At 45.7% G+C, this 22,126-nt stretch overlaps 21 non-coding genes and 2 pseudogenes across 21 annotated transcripts; all 23 read right to left on the reverse strand.

The window, feature by feature from the left end:
* Positions 1-347: 347 nt before the first annotated feature.
* Positions 348-511, reverse strand: LOC133017135 (U1 spliceosomal RNA). The gene has a single exon (XR_009682473.1). It is a non-coding gene; the product is annotated as a U1 spliceosomal RNA (small nuclear RNA).
* A 580-nt stretch (positions 512-1,091) lies between these two features.
* Positions 1,092-1,255, reverse strand: LOC133017166 (U1 spliceosomal RNA). Its single transcript, XR_009682502.1, has one exon. It is a non-coding gene; the product is annotated as a U1 spliceosomal RNA (small nuclear RNA).
* A 580-nt stretch (positions 1,256-1,835) lies between these two features.
* On the reverse strand, positions 1,836-1,999 carry LOC133017209 (U1 spliceosomal RNA). The gene has a single exon (XR_009682543.1). It is a non-coding gene; the product is annotated as a U1 spliceosomal RNA (small nuclear RNA).
* A 580-nt stretch (positions 2,000-2,579) lies between these two features.
* Positions 2,580-2,743, reverse strand: LOC133017108 (U1 spliceosomal RNA). The gene has a single exon (XR_009682448.1). It is a non-coding gene; the product is annotated as a U1 spliceosomal RNA (small nuclear RNA).
* A 1,577-nt stretch (positions 2,744-4,320) lies between these two features.
* On the reverse strand, positions 4,321-4,480 carry LOC133017275 (U1 spliceosomal RNA). The gene has a single exon (XR_009682605.1). It is a non-coding gene; the product is annotated as a U1 spliceosomal RNA (small nuclear RNA).
* A 580-nt stretch (positions 4,481-5,060) lies between these two features.
* Positions 5,061-5,224, reverse strand: LOC133017057 (U1 spliceosomal RNA). Its single transcript, XR_009682400.1, has one exon. It is a non-coding gene; the product is annotated as a U1 spliceosomal RNA (small nuclear RNA).
* Positions 5,225-5,804: 580 nt separating this feature from the next.
* Positions 5,805-5,968, reverse strand: LOC133017217 (U1 spliceosomal RNA). The gene has a single exon (XR_009682550.1). It is a non-coding gene; the product is annotated as a U1 spliceosomal RNA (small nuclear RNA).
* Positions 5,969-7,545: 1,577 nt separating this feature from the next.
* LOC133017276 (U1 spliceosomal RNA) lies at positions 7,546-7,705 on the reverse strand. Its single transcript, XR_009682606.1, has one exon. It is a non-coding gene; the product is annotated as a U1 spliceosomal RNA (small nuclear RNA).
* Positions 7,706-8,285: 580 nt separating this feature from the next.
* Positions 8,286-8,449, reverse strand: LOC133017058 (U1 spliceosomal RNA). The gene has a single exon (XR_009682401.1). It is a non-coding gene; the product is annotated as a U1 spliceosomal RNA (small nuclear RNA).
* Positions 8,450-9,029: 580 nt separating this feature from the next.
* Positions 9,030-9,193, reverse strand: LOC133017218 (U1 spliceosomal RNA). Its single transcript, XR_009682551.1, has one exon. It is a non-coding gene; the product is annotated as a U1 spliceosomal RNA (small nuclear RNA).
* A 1,576-nt stretch (positions 9,194-10,769) lies between these two features.
* On the reverse strand, positions 10,770-10,933 carry LOC133016190 (U1 spliceosomal RNA). Its single transcript, XR_009681585.1, has one exon. It is a non-coding gene; the product is annotated as a U1 spliceosomal RNA (small nuclear RNA).
* Positions 10,934-11,513: 580 nt separating this feature from the next.
* LOC133017227 (U1 spliceosomal RNA) lies at positions 11,514-11,677 on the reverse strand. Its single transcript, XR_009682560.1, has one exon. It is a non-coding gene; the product is annotated as a U1 spliceosomal RNA (small nuclear RNA).
* Positions 11,678-12,257: 580 nt separating this feature from the next.
* Positions 12,258-12,421, reverse strand: LOC133017136 (U1 spliceosomal RNA). The gene has a single exon (XR_009682474.1). It is a non-coding gene; the product is annotated as a U1 spliceosomal RNA (small nuclear RNA).
* Positions 12,422-13,001: 580 nt separating this feature from the next.
* Positions 13,002-13,165, reverse strand: LOC133016202 (U1 spliceosomal RNA). Its single transcript, XR_009681596.1, has one exon. It is a non-coding gene; the product is annotated as a U1 spliceosomal RNA (small nuclear RNA).
* Positions 13,166-13,745: 580 nt separating this feature from the next.
* On the reverse strand, positions 13,746-13,909 carry LOC133017228 (U1 spliceosomal RNA). Its single transcript, XR_009682561.1, has one exon. It is a non-coding gene; the product is annotated as a U1 spliceosomal RNA (small nuclear RNA).
* Positions 13,910-14,489: 580 nt separating this feature from the next.
* On the reverse strand, positions 14,490-14,653 carry LOC133017065 (U1 spliceosomal RNA). The gene has a single exon (XR_009682408.1). It is a non-coding gene; the product is annotated as a U1 spliceosomal RNA (small nuclear RNA).
* Positions 14,654-15,233: 580 nt separating this feature from the next.
* On the reverse strand, positions 15,234-15,381 carry LOC133017286 (U1 spliceosomal RNA; annotated as a pseudogene).
* A 580-nt stretch (positions 15,382-15,961) lies between these two features.
* LOC133017308 (U1 spliceosomal RNA) lies at positions 15,962-16,125 on the reverse strand. The gene has a single exon (XR_009682627.1). It is a non-coding gene; the product is annotated as a U1 spliceosomal RNA (small nuclear RNA).
* A 1,569-nt stretch (positions 16,126-17,694) lies between these two features.
* LOC133017137 (U1 spliceosomal RNA) lies at positions 17,695-17,858 on the reverse strand. Its single transcript, XR_009682475.1, has one exon. It is a non-coding gene; the product is annotated as a U1 spliceosomal RNA (small nuclear RNA).
* A 580-nt stretch (positions 17,859-18,438) lies between these two features.
* Positions 18,439-18,602, reverse strand: LOC133017045 (U1 spliceosomal RNA). The gene has a single exon (XR_009682388.1). It is a non-coding gene; the product is annotated as a U1 spliceosomal RNA (small nuclear RNA).
* Positions 18,603-19,182: 580 nt separating this feature from the next.
* Positions 19,183-19,330, reverse strand: LOC133017287 (U1 spliceosomal RNA; annotated as a pseudogene).
* A 580-nt stretch (positions 19,331-19,910) lies between these two features.
* Positions 19,911-20,074, reverse strand: LOC133017320 (U1 spliceosomal RNA). The gene has a single exon (XR_009682638.1). It is a non-coding gene; the product is annotated as a U1 spliceosomal RNA (small nuclear RNA).
* Positions 20,075-21,642: 1,568 nt separating this feature from the next.
* On the reverse strand, positions 21,643-21,806 carry LOC133017219 (U1 spliceosomal RNA). Its single transcript, XR_009682552.1, has one exon. It is a non-coding gene; the product is annotated as a U1 spliceosomal RNA (small nuclear RNA).
* Between the last annotated feature and the right edge of the window lie 320 nt (positions 21,807-22,126).

The following is a 22,126-nucleotide window of genomic DNA, read 5'->3' on the forward strand; positions in this document are numbered from 1 at the left end:
GCATAAATTGGGCTTAAGCCTCGATGAAAAGCAGCCAGGTAAGCCCTGGCCGTCTCTGATAAATCACCACAAAGCCCAAAGACATAACAACTTTGTCTCAGAGACAACACAAACTGCTATAAATTGGCAAAAATCAGCAAACAGGCAGTACAAGAATTTCTAGCAAACATTACTTATCAAAACAGCACACTTGGAACAGGAGTGACCCCGTCTATTTGCTGTTAAATTATACTTCTACCACAATCAGTGGCATTAGTGAGTGCATTGTGTTGGAAAAAACATGCACTACAACCAAACCTATAAAATAGGCCCAGTGTCAGGCTCTTATTGCAATTGAACATGATGATCAGGGGAGAGCGCGGACGCAGTCCCCCACTACCACAAATTATGCAGTCGAGATTCCCACATTTGGGGAATTCGCACGGGTCAGCACAACCGAAGTGCAATGGCTGAGCCTCGCACTGGGTGAACCACCTTCATGATCATGGTATCTCCCCTGCCAGGTAAGTATGAGTTGGAACCATTGGAGACAGGCTCTTGTTTCTCAGACACAGTTGTTTGGCTCACGGTGCCTCCCATGCATATTCACACAATCCAAAGGCCTTCAGTATCACATCATCCCCTTTTGGTAAAGGACTTGTTGAAGTGAAGCAAACACTTGTGTGAAATGAGTGAAGCAAACACTTGTGTGAAATGACATTGAATTACTTTATCACTGTTCTGGTCTCCAGCCCTTTTGTTCCCCTTGCAAAACAGAGTAAGCCTCGATGAAAAGCAGCCAGGTAAGCCCTGGCCGTCTCTGATAAATCACCACAAAGCCCAAAGACATAACAACTTTGTCTCAGAGACAACACAAACTGCTATAAATTGGCAAAAATCAGCAAACAGGCAGTACAAGAATTTCTAGCAAACATTACTTATCAAAACAGCACACTTGGAACAGGAGTGACCCCGTCTATTTGCTGTTAAATTATACTTCTACCACAATCAGTGGCATTAGTGAGTGCATTGTGTTGGAAAAAACATGCACTACAACCAAACCTATAAAATAGGCCCAGTGTCAGGCTCTTATTGCATTTGAACATGATGATCAGGGGAGAGCGCGAACGCAGTCCCCCACTACCACAAATTTTGCAGTCGAGATTCCCACATTTGGGGAATTCGCACGGGTCAGCACAACCGAAGTGCAATGGCTGAGCCTCGCCCTGGGTGAACCACCTTCATGATCATGGTATCTCCCCTGCCAGGTAAGTATGAGTTGGAGGCATTGGAGACAAGCTCTTGTTTCTCAGACACAGTTGTTTGGCTCACGGTGCCTCCCATGCATATTCACACAATCCAAAGGCCTTCAGTATCACATCATCCCCTTTTGGTAAAGGACTTGTTGAAGTGAAGCAAACACTTGTGTGAAATGAGTGAAGCAAACACTTGTGTGAAATGACATTGAATTACTTTATCACTGTTCTGGTCTCCAGCCCTTTTGTTCCCCTTGCAAAACAGAGTAAGCCTCGATGAAAAGCAGCCAGGTAAGCCCTGGCCGTCTCTGATAAATCACCACAAAGTCCAAAGACATAACAACTTTGTCTCAGAGACAACACAAACTGCAATAAAATGGCAAAAATCAGCATACAGGCAGTACAAGAATTTCTAGCAAACATTACTTATCAAAACAGCACACTTGGAACAGGAGTGACCCCGTCTATTTGCTGTTAAATTATACTTCTACCACAATCAGTGGCATTAGTGAGTGCATTGTGTTGGAAAAAACATGCACTACAACCAAACCTATAAAATAGGCCCAGTGTCAGGCTCTTAATACAATTGAACATAATGATCAGGGGAGAGCGCGGACGCAGTCCCCCACTACCACAAATTATGCAGTCGAGATTCCCACATTTGGGGAATTCGCACGGGTCAGCACAACCGAAGTGCAATCGCTGGACCTCGCCCTGGGTGAACCACCTTCATGATCATGGTATCTCCCCTGCCAGGTAAGTATGAGTTGGAGGCATTGGAGACAGGCTCTTGTTTCTCAGACACAGTTGCTTGGCTCACGGTGCCTCCCATGCATATTCACACAATCCAAAGGCCTTCAGTATCACATCATCCCCTTTTGGTAAAGGACTTGTTGAAGTGAAGCAAACACTTGTGTGAAATGAGTGGAGCAAACACTTGTGTGAAATGACATTGAATTACTTTATCACTGTTCTGGTCTCCAGCCCTTTTGTTCCCCTTGCAAAACAGAGTAAGCCTCGATGAAAAGCAGCCAGGTAAGCCCTGGCCGTCTCTGATAAATCACCACAAAGCCCAAAGACATAACAACTTTGTCTCAGAGACAACACAAACTGCAATAAAATGGCAAAAATCAGCATACAGGCAGTACAAGAATTTCTAGCAAACATTACTTATCAAAACAGCACACTTGGAACAGGAGTGACCCCGTCTATTTGCTGTTAAATTATACTTCTACCACAATCAGTGGCATTAGTGAGTGCATTGTGTTGGAAAAAACATGCACAACAACCAAACCTATAAAATAGGCCCAGTGTCAGGCTCTTATTGCAATTGAACATGATGATCAGGGGAGAGCGCGGACGCAGTCCCCCACTACCACAAATTATGCAGTCGAGAGTCCCACATTTGGGGAATTCGCACGGGTCAGCAAAACCGAAGTGCAATGGCTGAGCCTCGCCTTGGGTGAACCACCTTCATGATCATGGTATCTCCCCTGCCAGGTAAGTATGAGTTGGAGGCATTGGAGACAGGCTCTTGTTTCTCAGACACAGTTGCTTGGCTCACGGTGCCTCCCATGCATATTCACACAATCCAAAGGCCTTCAGTATCACATCATCCCCTTTTGGTAAAGGACTTGTTGAAGTGAAGCAAACACTTGTGTGAAATGAGTGAAGCAAACACTTGTGTGAAATGACATTGAATTACTTTATCAATGTTCTGGTCTCCAGCCCTTTTGTTCCCCTTGCAAAACAGAGTAAAGGCTCTTATATACTACTACGTGTCCGTTTCTCGGAGAGGTCTCAGCAGGGGGAGAAGAGTCTTTTTGATTTTTACTAATCCGACCACTGTACGTAGAAAAAAATTCACCGCCAAACCCATAGGTGGCGCAACGGAAGACGAGCTCAGAGAAGCCTACCCCATTTGGGAAGAAGAAGTCCACGTGTCTCTGTTTACATCTGTTAGCTTGCGTCCCACACACTGAACCATGGCAACTAACAGAACTAAATAAAGTGACACCCAGCGGGTCAAGATGCTGATGTTATCGTTTCTTAGCGCAGCGGTTCCCCGGTCTTGTTTCCGAACTGTGTTGCTGATTCCACAGCTTGAATCTGCTTGAGGCTACACAGAGCTAGCTAGCTCCCCTCCCAGCTAGCTTCAACCTCAGCTTCCACACACAGTCAGCAGGGACTCCCGACACTAACTACTACCCAGTGTTTGCTTCTAACCTGGCGGTATTATAGAAACAGTGTCATGATAGAAGTGGAATTAAAGTCGTGACGGCGGGGTTATGCACTGTTACCACCGCAGTTAGCACGGTTGCTAGCCCGCTAGCCTAGCACGCTAGCGCCGTTTTGAAAGCTTGTTCTAACCATCTGTGACCGTGCACACATGTCATCAGTGCTCGAACGAGCCACCGTCAGCCGGACAACTCCCCTGGCTTAACACACACGTCACATTAATCGTAGAATCGTAGTTGCGTATGTGTTTATTGTGAATCAGGAAGTTACAGGTCCGGAAATGACGTCGAACAGAAATGACGTCGTACAGAAATGACGACATACGGAAATGATGTTGTTCGCGGACCAATCACAGCCAAGAGCTGTCAGCGGGCTCTCCGACACAACACGGAGAAGTTAGAAAAATCCGACGTGTACGAAAAGCTGTCCGAAGCGCTCGGAGAGGGCGTTCCACGACGGATAGGGCGGTCTTATCTATCCGTTTTACAAAATACGCTCAAGCATAAATTGGGCTTAAGCCTCGATGAAAAGCAGCCAGGTAAGCCCTGGCCGTCTCTGATAAATCACCACAAAGCCCAAAGACATAACAACTTTGTCTCAGAGACAACACAAACTGCAATAAATTAGCAAAAATCAGCATACAGGCAGTACAAGAATTTCTAGCAAACATTACTTATCAAAACAGCACACTTGGAACAGGAGTGACCCCGTCTATTTGCTGTTAAATTATACATCTACCACAATCAGTGGCATTAGTGAGTGCATTGTGTTGGAAAAAACATGCACTACAACCAAACCTATAAAATAGGCCCAGTGTCAGGCTCTTATTGCAATTGAACATGATGGTCTGGGGCGCGGACTCAGTCCCCCACTACCACAAATTATGCAGTCGAGATTCCCACATTTGGGGAATTCGCACGGGTCAGCACAACCGAAGTGCAATCGCTGGACCTCGCCCTGGGTGAACCACCTTCATGATCATGGTATCTCCCCTGCCAGGTAAGTATGAGTGGGAGGCATTGGAGACAGGCTCTTGTTTCTCAGACACAGTTGCTTGGCTCACGGTGCCTCCCATGCATATTCACACAATCCAAAGGCCTTCAGTATCACATCATCCCCTTTTGGTAAAGGACTTGTTGAAGTGAAGCAAACACTTGTGTGAAATGAGTGAAGCAAACACTTGTGTGAAATGACATTGAATTACTTTATCAATGTTCTGGTCTCCAGCCCTTTTGTTCCCCTTGCAAAACAGAGTAAGCCTCGATGAAAAGCAGCCAGGTAAGCCCTGGCCGTCTCTGATAAATCACCACAAAGCCCAAAGACATAACAACTTTGTCTCAGAGACAACACAAACTGCAATAAATTGGCAAAAATCAGCATACAGGCAGTACAAGAATTTCTAGCAAACATTACTTATCAAAACAGCACACTTGGAACAGGAGTGACCCTGTCTATTTGCTGTTAAATTATACTTCTACCACAACCAGTGGCATTAGTGAGTTCATTGTGTTGGAAAAAACATGCACTACAACAAAACCTATAAAATAGGCCCAGTGTCAGGATCTTATTGCAATTGAACATGATGATCAGGGGAGAGCGCGGACGCAGTCCCCCACTACCACAAATTATGCAGTCAACATTCCCACATTTGGGGAATTCGCACGGGTCAGCACAACCGAAGTGCAATGGCTGAGCCTCGCCCTGGGTGAACCACCTTCATGATCATGGTATCACCCCTACCAGGTAAGTATGAGTTGGAGGCATTGGAGACAGGCTCTTGTTTCTCAGACACAGTTGCTTGGCTCACGGTGCCTCCCATGCATATTCACACAATCCAAAGGCCTTCAGTATCACATCATCCCCTTTTGGTAAAGGACTTGTTGAAGTGAAGCAAACACTTGTGTGAAATGAGTGAAGCAAACACTTGTGTGAAATGACATTGAATTACTTTATCAATGTTCTGGTCTCCAGCCCTTTTGTTCCCCTTGCAAAACAGAGTAAGCCTCGATGAGAAGCAGCCAGGTAAGCCCTGGCCGTCTCTGATAAATCACCACAAAGCCCAAAGACATAACAACTTTGTCTCAGAGACAACACAAAGTGCTGTAAATTGGCAAAAATCAGCATACAGGCAGTACAAGAATTTCTAGCAAACATTACTTATCAAAACAGCACACTTGGAACAGGAGTGACCCCGTCTATTTGCTGTTAAATTATACTTCTACCACAATCAGTGGCATCAGTGAGTGCATTGTGTTGGAAAAAACATGCACTACAACCAAACCTATAAAATAGGCCCAGTGTCAGGCTCTTATTGCAATTGAACATGATGATCAGGGGAGAGCGCGGACGCAGTCCCCCACTACCACAAATTATGCAGTCGAGATTCCCACATTTGGGGAAGTCGCACGGGTCAGCACAACTGAAGTGCAATGGCTGAGCCTCGCCCTGGGTGAACCACCTTCATGATCATGGTATCTCCCCTGCCAGGTAAGTATGAGTTGGAAGCATAGGAGACAGGCTCTTGTTTCTCAGACACAGTTGTTTGGCTCACGGTGCCTCCCATGCATATTCACACAATCCAAAGGCCTTCAGTATCACATCATCCCCTTTTGGTAAAGGACTTGTTGAAGTGAAGCAAACACTTGTGTGAAATGAGTGAAGCAAACACTTGTGTGAAATGACATTGAATTACTTTATCAATGTTCTGGTCTCCAGCCCTTTTGTTCCCCTTGCAAAAAAGAGTAAAGGCTCTTATATACTACTACGTGTCCGTTTCTCGGAGAGGTCTCAGCGGAGGGAGAAGAGTCTTTTTGATTTTTACTAATCCGACCACTGTACGTAGAAAAAAATTCACCGCCAAACCCATAGGTGGCGCAACGGAAGACGAGCTCAGAGAAGCCTACCCCATTTGGGAAGAAGAAGTCCACGTGTCTCTGTTTACATCTGTTAGCTTGCGTCCCACACACTGAACCATGGCAACTAACAGAACTAAATAAAGTGACACCCAGCGGGTCAAGATGCTGATGTTATCGTTTCTTAGCGCAGCGGTTCCCCGGTCTTGTTTCCGAACTGTGTTGCTGATTCCACAGCTTGAATCTGCTTGAGGCTACACAGAGCTAGCTAGCTCCCCTCCCAGCTAGCTTCAACCTCAGCTTCCACACACAGTCAGCAGGGACTCCCGACACTAACTACTACCCAGTGTTTGCTTCTAACCTGGCGGTATTATAGAAACAGTGTCATGATAGAAGTGGAATTAAAGTCGTGACGGCGGGGTTATGCACTGTTACCACCGCAGTTAGCACGGTTGCTAGCCCGCTAGCCTAGCACGCTAGCGCCGTTTTGAAAGCTTGTTCTAACCATCTGTGACCGTGCACACATGTCATCAGTGCTCGAACGAGCCACCGTCAGCCGGACAACTCCCCTGGCTTAACACACACGTCACATTAATCGTAGAATCGTAGTTGCGTATGTGTTTATTGTGAATCAGGAAGTTACAGGTCCGGAAATGACGTCGAACAGAAATGACGTCGTACAGAAATGACGACATACGGAAATGATGTTGTTCGCGGACCAATCACAGCCAAGAGCTGTCAGCGGGCTCTCCGACACAACACGGAGAAGTTAGAAAAATCCGACGTGTACGAAAAGCTGTCCGAAGCGCTCGGAGAGGGCGTTCCACGACGGATAGGGCGGTCTTATCTATCCGTTTTACAAAATACGCTCAAGCATAAATTGGGCTTAAGCCTCGATGAAAAGCAGCCAGGTAAGCCCTGGCCGTCTCTGATAAATCACCACAAAGCCCAAAGACATAACAACTTTGTCTCAGAGACAACACAAACTGCAATAAATTAGCAAAAATCAGCATACAGGCAGTACAAGAATTTCTAGCAAACATTACTTATCAAAACAGCACACTTGGAACAGGAGTGACCCCGTCTATTTGCTGTTAAATTATACATCTACCACAATCAGTGGCATTAGTGAGTGCATTGTGTTGGAAAAAACATGCACTACAACCAAACCTATAAAATAGGCCCAGTGTCAGGCTCTTATTGCAATTGAACATGATGGTCTGGGGCGCGGACTCAGTCCCCCACTACCACAAATTATGCAGTCGAGATTCCCACATTTGGGGAATTCGCACGGGTCAGCACAACCGAAGTGCAATCGCTGGACCTCGCCCTGGGTGAACCACCTTCATGATCATGGTATCTCCCCTGCCAGGTAAGTATGAGTGGGAGGCATTGGAGACAGGCTCTTGTTTCTCAGACACAGTTGCTTGGCTCACGGTGCCTCCCATGCATATTCACACAATCCAAAGGCCTTCAGTATCACATCATCCCCTTTTGGTAAAGGACTTGTTGAAGTGAAGCAAACACTTGTGTGAAATGAGTGAAGCAAACACTTGTGTGAAATGACATTGAATTACTTTATCAATGTTCTGGTCTCCAGCCCTTTTGTTCCCCTTGCAAAACAGAGTAAGCCTCGATGAAAAGCAGCCAGGTAAGCCCTGGCCGTCTCTGATAAATCACCACAAAGCCCAAAGACATAACAACTTTGTCTCAGAGACAACACAAACTGCAATAAATTGGCAAAAATCAGCATACAGGCAGTACAAGAATTTCTAGCAAACATTACTTATCAAAACAGCACACTTGGAACAGGAGTGACCCTGTCTATTTGCTGTTAAATTATACTTCTACCACAACCAGTGGCATTAGTGAGTTCATTGTGTTGGAAAAAACATGCACTACAACAAAACCTATAAAATAGGCCCAGTGTCAGGATCTTATTGCAATTGAACATGATGATCAGGGGAGAGCGCGGACGCAGTCCCCCACTACCACAAATTATGCAGTCAACATTCCCACATTTGGGGAATTCGCACGGGTCAGCACAACCGAAGTGCAATGGCTGAGCCTCGCCCTGGGTGAACCACCTTCATGATCATGGTATCACCCCTACCAGGTAAGTATGAGTTGGAGGCATTGGAGACAGGCTCTTGTTTCTCAGACACAGTTGCTTGGCTCACGGTGCCTCCCATGCATATTCACACAATCCAAAGGCCTTCAGTATCACATCATCCCCTTTTGGTAAAGGACTTGTTGAAGTGAAGCAAACACTTGTGTGAAATGAGTGAAGCAAACACTTGTGTGAAATGACATTGAATTACTTTATCAATGTTCTGGTCTCCAGCCCTTTTGTTCCCCTTGCAAAACAGAGTAAGCCTCGATGAGAAGCAGCCAGGTAAGCCCTGGCCGTCTCTGATAAATCACCACAAAGCCCAAAGACATAACAACTTTGTCTCAGAGACAACACAAAGTGCTGTAAATTGGCAAAAATCAGCATACAGGCAGTACAAGAATTTCTAGCAAACATTACTTATCAAAACAGCACACTTGGAACAGGAGTGACCCCGTCTATTTGCTGTTAAATTATACTTCTACCACAATCAGTGGCATCAGTGAGTGCATTGTGTTGGAAAAAACATGCACTACAACCAAACCTATAAAATAGGCCCAGTGTCAGGCTCTTATTGCAATTGAACATGATGATCAGGGGAGAGCGCGGACGCAGTCCCCCACTACCACAAATTATGCAGTCGAGATTCCCACATTTGGGGAAGTCGCACGGGTCAGCACAACTGAAGTGCAATGGCTGAGCCTCGCCCTGGGTGAACCACCTTCATGATCATGGTATCTCCCCTGCCAGGTAAGTATGAGTTGGAAGCATAGGAGACAGGCTCTTGTTTCTCAGACACAGTTGTTTGGCTCACGGTGCCTCCCATGCATATTCACACAATCCAAAGGCCTTCAGTATCACATCATCCCCTTTTGGTAAAGGACTTGTTGAAGTGAAGCAAACACTTGTGTGAAATGAGTGAAGCAAACACTTGTGTGAAATGACATTGAATTACTTTATCAATGTTCTGGTCTCCAGCCCTTTTGTTCCCCTTGCAAAAAAGAGTAAAGGCTCTTATATACTACTACGTGTCCGTTTCTCGGAGAGGTCTCAGCGGAGGGAGAAGAGTCTTTTTGATTTTTACTAATCCGACCACTGTACGTAGAAAAAAATTCACCGCCAAACCCATAGGTGGCGCAACGGAAGACGAGCTCAGAGAAGCCTACCCCATTTGGGAAGAAGAAGTCCACGTGTCTCTGTTTACATCTGTTAGCTTGCGTCCCACACACTGAACCATGGCAACTAACAGAACTAAATAAAGTGACACCCAGCGGGTCAAGATGCTGATGTTATCGTTTCTTAGCGCAGCGGTTCCCCGGTCTTGTTTCCGAACTGTGTTGCTGATTCCACAGCTTGAATCTGCTTGAGGCTACACAGAGCTAGCTAGCTCCCCTCCCAGCTAGCTTCAACCTCAGCTTCCACACACAGTCAGCAGGGACTCCCGACACTAACTACTACCCAGTGTTTGCTTCTAACCTGGCGGTATTATAGAAACAGTGTCATGATAGAAGTGGAATTAAAGTCGTGACGGCGGGGTTATGCACTGTTACCACCGCAGTTAGCACGGTTGCTAGCCCGCTAGCCTAGCACGCTAGCGCCGTTTTGAAAGCTTGTTTTAACCATCTGTGACCGTGCACACATGTCATCAGTGCTCGAACGAGCCACCGTCAGCCGGACAACTCCCCTGGCTTAACACACACGTCACATTAATCGTAGAATCGTAGTTGCTTATGTGTTTATTGTGAATCAGGAAGTTACAGGTCGGAAATGACGTCGAACAGAAATGACGTCGTACGGAAATGACGACATACGGAAATGATGTTGTTCGCGGACCAATCACAGCCAAGAGCTGTCAGCGGGCTCTCCGACACAACACGGAGAAGTTAGAAAAATCCGACGTGTACGAAAAGCTGTCCGAAGCGCTCGGAGAGGGCGTTCCACGACGGATAGGGCGGTCTTATCTATCCGTTTTACAAAATACGCTCAAGCATAAATTGGGCTTAAGCCTCGATGAAAAGCAGCCAGGTAAGCCCTGGCCGTCTCTGATAAATCACCACAAAGCCCAAAGACATAACAACTTTGTCTCAGAGACAACACAAACTGCTATAAATTGGCAAAAATCAGCAAACAGGCAGTACAAGAATTTCTAGCAAACATTACTTATCAAAACAGCACACTTGGAACAGGAATGACCTCGTCTATTTGCTGTTAAATTATACTTCTACCACAATCAGTGGCATTAGTGAGTGCATTGTGTTCGAAAAAACATGCACTACAACCAAACCTATAAAATAGGCCCAGTGTCAGGCTCTTATTGCAATTGAACATGATGATCAGGGGAGAGCGCGGACGCAGTCCCCCACTACCACAAATTATGCAGTCGAGATTCCCACATTTGGGGAATTCGCACGGGTCAGCACAACCGAAGTGCAATGGCTGAGCCTCGCCCTGGGTGAACCACCTTCATGATCATGGTATCTCCCCTGCCAGGTAAGTATGAGTTGGAAGCATTGGAGACAGGCTCTTGTTTCTCAGACACAGTTGTTTGGCTCACAGTGCCTCCCATGCATATTCACACAATCCAAAGGCCTTCAGTATCACATCATCCCCTTTTGGTAAAGGACTTGTTGAAGTGAAGCAAACACTTGTGTGAAATGAGTGAAGCAAACACTTGTGTGAAATGACATTGAATTACTTTATCACTGTTCTGGTCTCCAGCCCTTTTGTTCCCCTTGCAAAACAGAGTAAGCCTCGATGAAAAGCAGCCAGGTAAGCCCTGGCCGTCTCTGATAAATCACCACAAAGCCCAAAGACATAACAACTTTGTCTCAGAGACAACACAAACTGCTGTAAATTGGCAAAAATCAGCATACAGGCAGTACAAGAATTTCTAGCAAACATTACTTATCAAAACAGCACACTTGGAACAGGAGTGACCCCGTCTATTTGCTGTTAAATTATACTTCTACCACAATCAGTGGCATTAGTGAGTGCATTGTGTTGGAAAAAACATGCACTACAACCAAACCTATAAAATCGGCCCAGTGTCAGGCTCTTATTGCAATTGAACATGATGATCAGGGGAGAGCGCGGACGCAGTCCCCCACTACCACAAATTATGCAGTCGAGATTCCCACATTTGGGGAATTCGCACGGGTCAGCAAAACCGAAGTGCAATGGCTGAGCCTCGCACTGGGTGAACCACCTTCATGATCATGGTATCTCCCCTGCCAGGTAAGTATGAGTTGGAAGCATTGGAGACAGGCTCTTGTTTCTCAGACACAGTTGTTTGGCTCACGGTGCCTCCCATGCATATTCACACAATCCAAAGGCCTTCAGTATCACATCATCCCCTTTTGGTAAAGGACTTGTTGAAGTGAAGCAAACACTTGTGTGAAATGAGTGAAGCAAACACTTGTGTGAAATGACATTGAATTACTTTATCACTGTTCTGGTCTCCAGCCCTTTTGTTCCCCTTGCAAAACAGAGTAAGCCTCGATGAAAAGCAGCCAGGTAAGCCCTGGCCGTCTCTGATAAATCACCACAAAGCCCAAAGACATAACAACTTTGTCTCAGAGACAACACAAACTGCTATAAATTGGCAAAAATCAGCATACAGGCAGTACAAGAATTTCTAGCAAACATTACTTATCAAAACAGCACACTTGGAACAGGAGTGACCCCGTCTATTTGCTGTTAAATTATACTTCTACCACAATCAGTGGCATTAGTGAGTGCATTGTGTTGGAAAAAACATGCACTACAACCAAACCTATAAAATAGGCCCAGTGTCAGGCTCTTATTGCAATTGAACATGATGATCAGGGGAGAGCGCGGACGCAGTCCCCCACTACCACAAATTATGCAGTCGAGATTCCCACATTTGGGGAATTCGCACGGGTCAGCACAACCGAAGTGCAATGGCTGAGCCTCGCACTGGGTGAACCACCTTCATGATCATGGTATCTCCCCTGCCAGGTAAGTATGAGTTGGAACCATTGGAGACAGGCTCTTGTTTCTCAGACACAGTTGTTTGGCTCACGGTGCCTCCCATGCATATTCACACAATCCAAAGGCCTTCAGTATCACATCATCCCCTTTTGGTAAAGGACTTGTTGAAGTGAAGCAAACACTTGTGTGAAATGAGTGAAGCAAACACTTGTGTGAAATGACATTGAATTACTTTATCACTGTTCTGGTCTCCAGCCCTTTTGTTCCCCTTGCAAAACAGAGTAAGCCTCGATGAAAAGCAGCCAGGTAAGCCCTGGCCGTCTCTGATAAATCACCACAAAGCCCAAAGACATAACAACTTTGTCTCAGAGACAACACAAACTGCTATAAATTGGCAAAAATCAGCAAACAGGCAGTACAAGAATTTCTAGCAAACATTACTTATCAAAACAGCACACTTGGAACAGGAGTGACCTCGTCTATTTGCTGTTAAATTATACTTCTACCACAATCAGTGGCATTAGTGAGTGCATTGTGTTGGAAAAAACATGCACTACAACCAAACCTATAAAATAGGCCCAGTGTCAGGCTCTTATTGCAATTGAACATGATGATCAGGGGAGAGCGCGGACGCAGTCCCCCACTACCACAAATTATGCAGTCGAGATTCCCACATTTGGGGAATTCGCACGGGTCAGCACAACCGAAGTGCAATGGCTGAGCCTCGCCCTGGGTGAACCACCTTCATGATCATGGTATCTCCCCTGCCAGGTAAGTATGAGTTGGAAGCATTGGAGACAGGCTCTTGTTTCTCAGACACAGTTGTTTGGCTCACAGTGCCTCCCATGCATATTCACACAATCCAAAGGCCTTCAGTATCACATCATCCCCTTTTGGTAAAGGACTTGTTGAAGTGAAGCAAACACTTGTGTGAAATGAGTGAAGCAAACACTTGTGTGAAATGACATTGAATTACTTTATCACTGTTCTGGTCTCCAGCCCTTTTGTTCCCCTTGCAAAACAGAGTAAGCCTCGATGAAAAGCAGCCAGGTAAGCCCTGGCCGTCTCTGATAAATCACCACAAAGCCCAAAGACATAACAACTTTGTCTCAGAGACAACACAAACTGCTGTAAATTGGCAAAAATCAGCATACAGGCAGTACAAGAATTTCTAGCAAACATTACTTATCAAAACAGCACACTTGGAACAGGAGTGACCCCGTCTATTTGCTGTTAAATTATACTTCTACCACAATCAGTGGCATTAGTGAGTGCATTGTGTTGGAAAAAACATGCACTACAACCAAACCTATAAAATCGGCCCAGTGTCAGGCTCTTATTGCAATTGAACATGATGATCAGGGGAGAGCGCGGACGCAGTCCCCCACTACCACAAATTATGCAGTCGAGATTCCCACATTTGGGGAATTCGCACGGGTCAGCAAAACCGAAGTGCAATGGCTGAGCCTCGCACTGGGTGAACCACCTTCATGATCATGGTATCTCCCCTGCCAGGTAAGTATGAGTTGGAAGCATTGGAGACAGGCTCTTGTTTCTCAGACACAGTTGTTTGGCTCACGGTGCCTCCCATGCATATTCACACAATCCAAAGGCCTTCAGTATCACATCATCCCCTTTTGGTAAAGGACTTGTTGAAGTGAAGCAAACACTTGTGTGAAATGAGTGAAGCAAACACTTGTGTGAAATGACATTTAATTACTTTATCACTGTTCTGGTCTCCAGCCCTTTTGTTCCCCTTGCAAAACAGAGTAAGCCTCGATGAAAAGCAGCCAGGTAAGCCCTGGCCGTCTCTGATAAATCACCACAAAGCCCAAAGACATAACAACTTTGTCTCAGAGACAACACAAACTGCTATAAATTGGCAAAAATCAGCAAACAGGCAGTACAAGAATTTCTAGCAAACATTACTTATCAAAACAGCACACTTGGAACAGGAGTGACCCCGTCTATTTGCTGTTAAATTATACTTCTACCACAATCAGTGGCATTAGTGAGTGCATTGTGTTGGAAAAAACATGCACTACAACCAAACCTATAAAATAGGCCCAGTGTCAGGCTCTTATTGCAATTGAACATGATGATCAGGGGAGAGCGCGGACGCAGTCCCCCACTACCACAAATTATGCAGTCGAGATTCCCACATTTGGGGAATTCGCACGGGTCAGCAAAACCGAAGTGCAATGGCTGAGCCTCGCCCTGGGTGAACCACCTTCATGATCATGGTATCTCCCCTGCCAGGTAAGTATGAGTTGGAAGCATTGGAGACAGGCTCTTGTTTCTCAGACACAGTTGTTTGGCTCACAGTGCCTCCCATGCATATTCACACAATCCAAAGGCCTTCAGTATCACATCATCCCCTTTTGGTAAAGGACTTGTTGAAGTGAAGCAAACACTTGTGTGAAATGAGTGAAGCAAACACTTGTGTGAAATGACATTGAATTACTTTATCACTGTTCTGGTCTCCAGCCCTTTTGTTCCCCTTGCAAAACAGAGTAAGCCTCGATGAAAAGCAGCCAGGTAAGCCCTGGCCGTCTCTGATAAATCACCACAAAGCCCAAAGACATAACAACTTTGTCTCAGAGACAACACAAACTGCTATAAATTGGCAAAAATCAGCATACAGGCAGTACAAGAATTTCTAGCAAACATTACTTATCAAAACAGCACACTTGGAACAGGAGTGACCCCGTCTATTTGCTGTTAAATTATACTTCTACCACAATCAGTGGCATTAGTGAGTGCATTGTGTTGGAAAAAACATGCACTACAACCAAACCTATAAAATAGGCCCAGTGTCAGGCTCTTATTGCAATTGAACATGATGATCAGGGGAGAGCGCGGACGCAGTCCCCCACTACCACAAATTATGCAGTCGAGATTCCCACATTTGGGGAATTCGCACGGGTCAGCAAAACCGAAGTGCACTGGGTGAACCACCTTCATGATCATGGTATCTCCCCTGCCAGGTAAGTATGAGTTGGAAGCATTGGAGACAGGCCCTTGTTTCTCAGACACAGTTGTTTGGCTCACGGTGCCTCCCATGCATATTCACACAATCCAAAGGCCTTCAGTATCACATCATCCCCTTTTGGTAAAGGACTTGTTGAAGTGAAGCAAACACTTGTGTGAAATGAGTGAAGCAAACACTTGTGTGAAATGACATTGAATTACTTTATCACTGTTCTGGTCTCCAGCCCTTTTGTTCCCCTTGCAAAACAGAGTAAGCCTCGATGAAAAGCAGCCAGGTAAGCCCTGGCCGTCTCTGATAAATCACCACAAAGCCCAAAGACATAACAACTTTGTCTCAGAGACAACACAAACTGCTATAAATTGGCAAAAATCAGCATACAGGCAGTACAAGAATTTCTAGCAAACATTACTTATCAAAACAGCACACTTGGAACAGGAGTGACCCCGTCTATTTGCTGTTAAATTATACTTCTACCACAATCAGTGGCATTAGTGAGTGCATTGTGTTGGAAAAAACATGCACTACAACCAAACCTATAAAATAGGCCCAGTGTCAGGCTCTTATTGCAATTGAACATGATGATCAGGGGAGAGCGCGGACGCAGTCCCCCACTACCACAAATTATGCAGTCGAGATTCCCACATTTGGGGAATTCGCACGGGTCAGCACAACCGAAGTGCAATGGCTGAGCCTCGCCTTGGGTGAACCACCTTCATGATCATGGTATCTCCCCTGCCAGGTAAGTATGAGTTGGAGGCATTGGAGACAGGCTCTTGTTTCTCAGACACAGTTGCTTGGCTCACGGTGCCTCCCATGCATATTCACACAATCCAAAGGCCTTCAGTATCACATCATCCCCTTTTGGTAAAGGACTTGTTGAAGTGAAGCAAACACTTGTGTGAAATGAGTGAAGCAAACACTTGTGTGAAATGACATTGAATTACTTTATCAATGTTCTGGTCTCCAGCCCTTTTGTTCCCCTTGCAAAACAGAGTAAAGGCTCTTATATACTACTACGTGTCCGTTTCTCGGAGAGGTCTCAGCGGGGGGAGAAGAGTCTTTTTGATTTTTACTAATCCGACCACTGTACGTAGAAAAAAATTCACCGCCAAACCCATAGGTGGCGCAACGGAAGACGAGCTCAGAGAAGCCTACCCCATTTGGGAAGAAGAAGTCCACGTGTCTCTGTTTACATCTGTTAGCTTGCGTCCCACACACTGAACCATGGCAACTAACAGAACTAAATAAAGTGACACCCAGCGGGTCAAGATGCTGATGTTATCGTTTCTTAGCGCAGCGGTTCCCCGGTCTTGTTTCCGAACTGTGTTGCTGATTCCACAGCTTGAATCTGCTTGAGGCTACACAGAGCTAGCTAGCTCCCCTCCCAGCTAGCTTCAACCTCAGCTTCCACACACAGTCAGCAGGGACTCCCGACACTAACTACTACCCAGTGTTTGCTTCTAACCTGGCGGTATTATAGAAACAGTGTCATGATAGAAGTGAAATTAAAGTCGTGACGGCGGGGTTATGCACTGTTACCACCGCAGTTAGTATGGTTGCTAGCCCAGCACGCTAGCGCCGTTTTGAAAGCTCGTTCTAACCGTCTGTGACCGTGCACACATGTCATCAGTGCTCGAACGAGCCACCGTCAGCCGGACAACTCCCCTGGCTTAACACACACGTCACATTAATCGTAGAATCGTAGTTGCGTATGTGTTTATTGTGAATCAGGAAGTTAGAGGTCTGGAAATGACGTCGAACAGAAATGACGTCGTACGGAAATGACGACAAACGGAAATGATGTCGTTCGCGGACCAATCACAGCCAAGAGCTGTCAGCGGGCTCTCCGACACAACACGGAGAAGTTAGAAAAATCAGACGTGTACGAAAAGCTGTCCGAAGCGCTCGGAGAGGGCGTTTCACGACGGATAGGGTGGTCTTATCTATCCGTTTTACAAAATACGCTCAAGCATAAATTGGCCTTAAGCCTCGATGAAAAGCAGCCAGGTAAGCCCTGGCCGTCTCTGATAAATCACCACAAAGCCCAAAGACATAACAACTTTGTCTCAGAGACAACACAAACTGCTATAAATTGGCAAAAATCAGCATACAGGCAGTACAAGAATTTCTAGCAAACATTACTTATCAAAACAGCACACTTGGAACAGGAGTGACCCCGTCTATTTGCTGTTAAATTATACTTCTACCACAATCAGTGGCATTAGTGAGTGCATTGTGTTGGAAAAAACATGCACTACAACCAAACCTATAAAATAGGCCCAGTGTCAGGCTCTTATTGCAATTGAACATGATGATCAGGGGAGAGCGCGGACGCAGTCCCCCACTACCACAAATTATGCAGTCGAGATTCCCACATTTGGGGAATTCGCACGGGTCAGCACAACCGAAGTGCAATGGCTGAGCCTCGCACTGGGTGAACCACCTTCATGATCATGGTATCTCCCCTGCCAGGTAAGTATGAGTTGGAACCATTGGAGACAGGCTCTTGTTTCTCAGACACAGTTGTTTGGCTCACGGTGCCTCCCATGCATATTCACACAATCCAAAGGCCTTCAGTATCACATCATCCCCTTTTGGTAAAGGACTTGTTGAAGTGAAGCAAACACTTGTGTGAAATGAGTGAAGCAAACACTTGTGTGAAATGACATTGAATTACTTTATCACTGTTCTGGTCTCCAGCCCTTTTGTTCCCCTTGCAAAACAGAGTAAGCCTCGATGAAAAGCAGCCAGGTAAGCCCTGGCCGTCTCTGATAAATCACCACAAAGCCCAAAGACATAACAACTTTGTCTCAGAGACAACACAAACTGCTATAAATTGGCAAAAATCAGCAAACAGGCAGTACAAGAATTTCTAGCAAACATTACTTATCAAAACAGCACACTTGGAACAGGAGTGACCCCGTCTATTTGCTGTTAAATTATACTTCTACCACAATCAGTGGCATTAGTGAGTGCATTGTGTTGGAAAAAACATGCACTACAACCAAACCTATAAAATAGGCCCAGTGTCAGGCTCTTATTGCAATTGAACATGATGATCAGGGGAGAGCGCGGACGCAGTCCCCCACTACCACAAATTATGCAGTCGAGATTCCCACATTTGGGGAATTCGCCCGGGTCAGCACAACCGAAGTGCAATGGCTGAGCCTCGCCCTGGGTGAACCACCTTCATGATCATGGTATCTCCCCTGCCAGGTAAGTATGAGTTGGAAGCATTGGAGACAGGCTCTTGTTTCTCAGACACAGTTGTTTGGCTCACAGTGCCTCCCATGCATATTCACACAATCCAAAGGCCTTCAGTATCACATCATCCCCTTTTGGTAAAGGACTTGTTGAAGTGAAGCAAACACTTGTGTGAAATGAGTGAAGCAAACACTTGTGTGAAATGACATTGAATTACTTTATCACTGTTCTGGTCTCCAGCCCTTTTGTTCCCCTTGCAAAACAGAGTAAGCCTCGATGAAAAGCAGCCAGGTAAGCCCTGGCCGTCTCTGATAAATCACCACAAAGCCCAAAGACATAACAACTTTGTCTCAGAGACAACACAAACTGCTATAAATTGGCAAAAATCAGCATACAGGCAGTACAAGAATTTCTAGCAAACATTACTTATCAAAACAGCACACTTGGAACAGGAGTGACCCCGTCTATTTGCTGTTAAATTATACTTCTACCACAATCAGTGGCATTAGTGAGTGCATTGTGTTGGAAAAAACATGCACTACAACCAAACCTATAAAATAGGCCCAGTGTCAGGCTCTTATTGCAATTGAACATGATGATCAGGGGAGAGCGCGGACGCAGTCCCCCACTACCACAAATTATGCAGTCGAGATTCCCACATTTGGGGAATTCGCACGGGTCAGCAAAACCGAAGTGCACTGGGTGAACCACCTTCATGATCATGGTATCTCCCCTGCCAGGTAAGTATGAGTTGGAAGCATTGGAGACAGGCCCTTGTTTCTCAGACACAGTTGTTTGGCTCACGGTGCCTCCCATGCATATTCACACAATCCAAAGGCCTTCAGTATCACATCATCCCCTTTTGGTAAAGGACTTGTTGAAGTGAAGCAAACACTTGTGTGAAATGAGTGAAGCAAACACTTGTGTGAAATGACATTGAATTACTTTATCACTGTTCTGGTCTCCAGCCCTTTTGTTCCCCTTGCAAAACAGAGTAAGCCTCGATGAAAAGCAGCCAGGTAAGCCCTGGCCGTCTCTGATAAATCACCACAAAGCCCAAAGACATAACAACTTTGTCTCAGAGACAACACAAACTGCTATAAATTGGCAAAAATCAGCATACAGGCAGTACAAGAATTTCTAGCAAACATTACTTATCAAAACAGCACACTTGGAACAGGAGTGACCCCGTCTATTTGCTGTTAAATTATACTTCTACCACAATCAGTGGCATTAGTGAGTGCATTGTGTTGGAAAAAACATGCACTACAACCAAACCTATAAAATAGGCCCAGTGTCAGGCTCTTATTGCAATTGAACATGATGATCAGGGGAGAGCGCGGACGCAGTCCCCCACTACCACAAATTATGCAGTCGAGATTCCCACATTTGGGGAATTCGCACGGGTCAGCACAACCGAAGTGCAATGGCTGAGCCTCGCCTTGGGTGAACCACCTTCATGATCATGGTATCTCCCCTGCCAGGTAAGTATGAGTTGGAGGCATTGGAGACAGGCTCTTGTTTCTCAGACACAGTTGCTTGGCTCACGGTGCCTCCCATGCATATTCACACAATCCAAAGGCCTTCAGTATCACATCATCCCCTTTTGGTAAAGGACTTGTTGAAGTGAAGCAAACACTTGTGTGAAATGAGTGAAGCAAACACTTGTGTGAAATGACATTGAATTACTTTATCAATGTTCTGGTCTCCAGCCCTTTTGTTCCCCTTGCAAAACAGAGTAAAGGCTCTTATATACTACTACGTGTCCGTTTCTCGGAGAGGTCTCAGCGGGGGAGAAGAGTCTTTTTGATTTTTACTAATCCGACCACTGTACGTAGAAAAAAATTCACCGCCAAACCCATAGGTGGCGCAACGGAAGACGAGCTCAGAGAAGCCTACCCCATTTGGGAAGAAGAAGTCCACGTGTCTCTGTTTACATCTGTTAGCTTGCGTCCCACACACTGAACCATGGCAACTAACAGAACTAAATAAAGTGACACCCAGCGGGTCAAGATGCTGATGTTATCGTTTCTTAGCGCAGCGGTTCCCCGGTCTTGTTTCCGAACTGTGTTGCTGATTCCACAGCTTGAATCTGCTTGAGGCTACACAGAGCTAGCTAGCTCCCCTCCCAGCTAGCTTCAACCTCAGCTTCCACACACAGTCAGCAGGGACTCCCGACACTAACTACTACCCAGTGTTTGCTTCTAACCTGGCGGTATTATAGAAACAGTGTCATGATAGAAGTGAAATTAAAGTCGTGACGGCGGGGTTATGCACTGTTACCACCGCAGTTAGTATGGTTGCTAGCCCAGCACGCTAGCGCCGTTTTGAAAGCTCGTTCTAACCGTCTGTGACCGTGCACACATGTCATCAGTGCTCGAACGAGCCACCGTCAGCCGGACAACTCCCCTGGCTTAACACACACGTCACATTAATCGTAGAATCGTAGTTGCGTATGTGTTTATTGTGAATCAGGAAGTTAGAGGTCTGGAAATGACGTCGAACAGAAATGACGTCGTACGGAAATGACGACAAACGGAAATGATGTCGTTCGCGGACCAATCACAGCCAAGAGCTGTCAGCGGGCTCTCCGACACAACACGGAGAAGTTAGAAAAATCAGACGTGTACGAAAAGCTGTCCGAAGCGCTCGGAGAGGGCGTTTCACGACGGATAGGGTGGTCTTATCTATCCGTTTTACAAAATACGCTCAAGCATAAATTGGCCTTAAGCCTCGATGAAAAGCAGCCAGGTAAGCCCTGGCCGTCTCTGATAAATCACCACAAAGCCCAAAGACATAACAACTTTGTCTCAGAGACAACACAAACTGCTATAAATTGGCAAAAATCAGCATACAGGCAGTACAAGAATTTCTAGCAAACATTACTTATCAAAACAGCACACTTGGAACAGGAGTGACCCCGTCTATTTGCTGTTAAATTATACTTCTACCACAATCAGTGGCATTAGTGAGTGCATTGTGTTGGAAAAAACATGCACTACAACCAAACCTATAAAATAGGCCCAGTGTCAGGCTCTTATTGCAATTGAACATGATGATCAGGGGAGAGCGCGGACGCAGTCCCCCACTACCACAAATTATGCAGTCGAGATTCCCACATTTGGGGAAGTCGCACGGGTCAGCACAACTGAAGTGCAATGGCTGAGCCTCGCCCTGGGTGAACCACCTTCATGATCATGGTATCTCCCCTGCCAGGTAAGTATGAGTTGGAAGCATAGGAGACAGGCTCTTGTTTCTCAGACACAGTTGTTTGGCTCACGGTGCCTCCCATGCATATTCACACAATCCAAAGGCCTTCAGTATCACATCATCCCCTTTTGGTAAAGGACTTGTTGAAGTGAAGCAAACACTTGTGTGAAATGAGTGAAGCAAACACTTGTGTGAAATGACATTGAATTACTTTATCAATGTTCTGGTCTCCAGCCCTTTTGTTCCCCTTGCAAAAAAGAGTAAAGGCTCTTATATACTACTACGTGTCCGTTTCTCGGAGAGGTCTCAGCGGAGGGAGAAGAGTCTTTTTGAT

Source organism: Limanda limanda, chromosome 12 (assembly GCF_963576545.1).
Source record: "Limanda limanda chromosome 12, fLimLim1.1, whole genome shotgun sequence".
Lineage (NCBI taxonomy): Eukaryota > Metazoa > Chordata > Actinopteri > Pleuronectiformes > Pleuronectidae > Limanda > Limanda limanda.